Below are 5,852 nucleotides of genomic sequence, written 5' to 3' on the forward strand. Positions count from 1 at the left end.
TGCATTGAGCATCTGATATCTCATTATCTGTATGGAACTCCGTCATGTCACTTCATGTGTTAAACCCCATAAGAGCTTGGGTTTCTACAGTCATTGTAGAACTCAAATGAGAATACTTTGGAATATCCATCAACAAATTTTTGTTTTGAAATAAGTGAAAAATTACACAAAGTTCTCTGTAAGAATTGTTAATGTACAGCAAAAGTCTGGTGTACCATGACTTTCAGAGAATTCAAAGTGCTTTCAATATCCAGCAGTATTGTCAGTTCATTGCCAAACAAAAACAGGGTTGAGTCTTTAGCCACCTCAGCGCCGGATAATTTCTGAAAATAATACCTTCAATACAACTATATTCCTACCCTCCTCCCAAGCTTGGCATTTAGATCATTTCATTTGGGGTAAAAAAACTATAATGGACTTGGTCATTGGAGGGCAAGCTGAAGACATTGTGTTCTCTGTGGGAAGTCAACAGTGGTGGTAACTGAGGCCCAAGAAGGGGTCACCTGCTTTTACAGGGGTCATAAAGGACCTCTGAGGTAAGAGAAAGATCATTCTCTTGGTTCATTTTTGGGTAAGAATCAATAAGGCCCTTGTTGTACTGAAGGTATGTATTACTTACAGAAACAGAAATGGGGGGGGGGGGATATTTTTCCCTTCACACTTACACCAGATGAGGTTTCACACTTTACACTGGTATCTTCTAAACTGAGATTGCACCAGTGTTCCAAGAGCAGTATTATAAGTATGGATCGTACCTTCCCAGCAATGGATATTATTCATTGAAAAACCCTTTCATGACCAAAGTTTGAATCCACCTACAGTTTTACTTCTGTGATGTACTTATGTATTTACAGAAACAAAAAATTGGTGTGGGGGGATTTTTCACTTCACTCGTACACCAGGTGTAGTTCCATACTTTACACTGGTATCTTCTAAGCTTTGACTGCACCAGTGTTCCAAGAGCAGTATTATAGATATGAATCAATTCTTCTTGGTGATGGATATTATTATACACCTACTGCCGTAACCTATGGGAGTTTGACCGTCCAATAACTTTCCGTATTTTGTATAGTACGCGGAGTCCCGAATACGGGAGACGCGCGACGCGCCTGTTTGACCTTTGACCTAGCGGCTATTGGATGTAAACAAACTATTTTACGGTGAGTTATAGACATAACAACTTCCACCAAAATGTATTCGTAGTATAAGGTTTAAAACATGCTAAACACAAAACTGAGTCTAAATGCAATTAATTTTTATTTTAAAAAACTAATTAAATTGAAAACATTCAGCGAAGTTTGCTTGTACTGCACTGAAAATTAATTGGCTTCGTGCCAACGCAAGGGACTTGTACTACGGAGCAGTAGATCACGCGCGTTCCACTCATAACGCGCGTGCCGCATCCCTCAAAATTTACCATAGAATTAGTTTATACAGACGATTAATGGAGGGAGGTGTATAATAATAGGGTTATACACAAAATACGGCCCTGTATAGACGAGGGCTCAGTGAGTGACGTATTGGACTCGCCTATGGCTCGTCCAATACGTCACTCACTGAGCCCTCGTCAATAGAGGGCCGTATTTTGTGAATAACCCTATATTATTCATTGAAAAACCCTTTCATGACAAAATTTTGTATCAACACACAGTTTTACTTCTGTGAAACAAACAGACAATTCTAATCAAGACTGTTATAAGTTCATGGATGTATTGAAAATTCATGAAGTTGAGTATTTTCAACTGCAGATTGTACTTTCACAGTGTTCTTTACAGTTCGTAGGAAAAAATGTTTAAGGGCATAATTTGTATATCAGCTTTATCTCTAAAAACACGGTGGGTGATTGACTGGACTTGTCATTGAAAGTGAAATAAAGCATTAATACTAGTCTAAGAACTTTTGTGACCAAGGGGTTGAGGACTGCGATATGACATAAACTTGTTCAATGTTTTCTCCGGTGAGCATGTTTGTTGGAATCTCTCTATTTATAGAGAATCCGCCCAAAATAACACAAATGGGCACCATGTCGCCCTCTTCAATGAGATATTGACATACACAGAGAATTGTTTGTGCCATTCTCTGACTGCACACTGTACTACCTGTGATGTATTATCACATTGTTGACTTTACCTGTTCGCTGCCTTTTCCTTGTAAAAATGACAAAACTAACTCCAGTCTCCAAGGAAACGTGCTAAACCTGCAAGTCAATCAACTTGAGTTGCCTCTACATTGCAGAGAAGCGTTTGAACTTGACCTAACCCTTTGAGTGCAAAAGTCAATTTTTGTCTCCTTTGCAAAATACGATGCACACGATTTTGATTCAGTTCCACGCAATTTTTTCAGATGTTTTCCCAAATTATCAATTAAAAACTCAAGCCAATGAAAATTTAGGTCCTTCTGATATATAAGTATCAAAAAAATTACAGAAAAAATCATAAAATTGGTAAAATGCTGCACTAAAATTTTGGCGGGAAAAATTACAGCACTCAAAGGATTGATGAAGTATGAGGTACTAAGTACAAGTGAAGCAATTAGGTGTGGATGGCAAGAGCTGTCAGACAAGTACTGAATATGCCTCCTGGTGTTCTTTCTTGAGGTGTGCCTAACAAACTGTTTGATATAATTACGGAAGTGAAGGTCTCAAGCATTGTCGTAAGTTGCCACAAATAGTAAAACACACAAAGACGTGAGCTGTGAGCAATGTGTAACTGGCTGAGAAAAGACATTCTTCCAGATACAGGGTTCTTACTCTTCTGGAGAGTTCTTGAATTTCAAAGATGACTGTGGAAACGTTGTTGTGGTTGATGTTGTTTCTTTATTCTTTCTTGATAAAGAAGAGTTACAACAAGTAACCTTTTTCACATTTAACAGAATTTTACAAATATCTTAAATTACATAAATGAAATGCATGGCCAGTAGATTGTGTGTTTTTTTAGTACAACGTTTTTTTTCAGTCAAAGGTTTCATTTGTGTGCCATTTCTCAATATTTCAAACCTATTAACACTTTGGTTAGGTCTTTAACTAGCTGTTCTGCCCCTTGAGAATATCCCTACACAACACATACCATGCATTGTGATGTTAAGTTGTTGTTACCTCAAGCATAGATAAGACAAAATCTACAGGCAGTAAGACTCCTGTTTTGTTGACACAAATCTCGGTTTTACAGATAAATTGTAAGAAGAAGTGAAAGTAAATCAAGGTAAATGATTACACCAATTGTATAAAACCATTATCTGCCCGGTCAGAAGTTATGTTTACAAAAAATTACACTGAAGAACATGAAACAAAAGACCAGTGTACGAGACATGCTGAATGGATGTTAGTATTAAAACACTTGCATTACCAACACAGCAAAGACTATTTGAAGTGTTTGTCCATTTGAATTCAAAAAGACAAAATCCTTCATTGATAAAAAGTGAAATAGATTAACTCACAAACCTCCATTGGGAAATTGTCACTGACTTTGAGTATTTCATATCTTATTGGTACATTTCCTCTTACATGATAAGTTTAATGTGGATATTACACGTCACATCAGTACATAAACTACTATGACAGCCAATTTACAGAATCTGCAGTTGGCGAACAAAAATACACACTATGTTACCATTGCCCTTTCCGTCACATTGTAATTGGTCTACCTGAACCACGTGGCCACAAATACACGGTATCGTTTTTTTTAATGCCCGTGAATATAAATAATAATATTAGCAAAACAGTATTGTAAACATCGTAAATTTACAGCTGAAATGTAAATTGTAGTCAATCACCAAAAAAATCGAGCACTAGTGGGCCAGGTTTAGACACTCTTCCAAAATAATGTCTGGATTTGCAATATTTTTAAAGCGCGCGTGACACTGCATTGCCCATAGCACTACTCACTTCAGAGAATATCTTATTTGCGTAATACAAGTTCTGGGGCCCGTTGTCTTTCACACGGGACATTTTTGTAAATTTGGACGTTGTTTTGAGTCGTTGATAATATAATGGAAATAACAGACTCCAAACGCAAAAATTAATGGGCCCAGCAAGCCTTGCCCGTATAACTTTTGGCTCTCCTCTCGCTCTTGCCCATAAATAGACATCAATGGTTAGGGCGTCGCCCTTTATTTCTATACTATCGATCAAGAGTCGAAGCATCACACATGTGTTTGCCTTCAGTTGCGAGTGCAGTGTCCGGATCAGATACAACATGTTCATAAAATGCGCGAAAGATTTTTTAAAGGCAACGAACGTGATAAACTCAAATTTCGTTTTGTCTTTGAATACTCAAAATTGCAGTCAAAGTGAATAAACGGAACGGAAAACACTGCGTTGGAACAAGGATAATTCATGTACGCTCGTTGTTTGAGCGTCTATCTGTCTAAGGTGTAAAGCAATAACACCAAACGACCATGCCATGGTTGTAAACCGTTAGTTTCAAAGTACATATTACAATACAATACAGGCATTGTTGACAGTAGTAAAAATCAGACAAGCACGCAAAATGCTTTTAAGAGATGCACGTCTAAAGATGCAAGCAAAAACTAGAAGGTAAAATGTAATATTTTTTAAGGTTTCATCATATATTTATACTTTATAAATAGGCAACCAGAATCTCAACTCAAGAAACTGTACGGGAACCGTAGAAATAATCTTGGCATACCTCGACTAGAAATATGAATTCATGATTCCAGATTTCTTACACTGAAAAGAAGTGTTATCCGTTGAATGCTGTAACAAGTTAAGAACAAAATGGGGACCTGGGCCTGTAAGAGTTGAATGCCCATCGTACAAATCACAACAAGAACAAATGGGGACCTGGGCCTATAAGAGTTGAATGCCCATCGTACAAATCACAACAAGAACAAATGGGGACCTGGGCCTGTAAGAGTTGAATGCCCATCGTACAAATCACAACAAGAACAAACGGGAACCTGGGCCTATAAGAGTTGAATGCACGACGTATATTTAGTAAGGTTTAAGTCACAATAGGGGAGTTTTATCGGCATCTTAATCCCAACTGCAACATAGTTCCATCTAAAAGTCAATGTACAAGAATCAATGGGGTTGTTATTTGGCGATAAAGAGATGACCCAGGTCCTAACTATTAAGTATATCTTCAGCCGATGTAGTCCGACTTGGAAACCTTGGTGCAGCTGTTATGTTATCATAGAAGTCAACAAATGCAAAGTATTGAAAAACAGCAACCGTACGTACGTATACATATATGTGTGAACTAAAAACAAATGGTGCATAATTTTAGAGTTAAAGGGAAATTAGCTGTAACTTTTGACTAATTTTTCACTACTCTGTTTCAATGTATCAACTACAGAATTTTACTATAATCCGATCATCATGACCAATGCCCGATGTCCTGCTTGCCAACACAGCCTGTATATGTGAAAAGACCATTGTTATTGTTGGTAAATGTATTCTAGTCCGGACCTAAATACAAAATTTAAACAATAACAATGCAGATTATACTCATATAGGGTATATTTATGAGCTAATATGACATCAAATCGATTCCAGCAATCATTATCATTCAAGGCAAATAAATTACCAGGTCCAATAAACAGTAAAAACAAACACACAAAGAAACATAAGATCACTGACAAAATCGGTAGTACAATCTTGAACCACTATATAAGTGGTGGTACCAGGTGTCCGGAATGGGTAAGCGTACCCTGCTAGCATGCTACACCCGTCAAGATTGAACTAGTGTGACAAAGTTATTGTACGGTAATTCAGCTATCTGCTAAATTACTGTTCTGAGTCAAAGTCGGGAATACTGTCTTTCATCATCTGAGTGACAGATTTGCCATATTTAGATATAAGATCTCCATATTGTTACGTGCAGAGAAAACGA

The sequence above is a fragment of the Ptychodera flava genome, assembly GCF_041260155.1.
Source record: "Ptychodera flava strain L36383 chromosome 23 unlocalized genomic scaffold, AS_Pfla_20210202 Scaffold_24__1_contigs__length_23054250_pilon, whole genome shotgun sequence".
In the NCBI taxonomy this organism is placed as follows: Eukaryota; Metazoa; Hemichordata; class Enteropneusta; family Ptychoderidae; genus Ptychodera; species Ptychodera flava.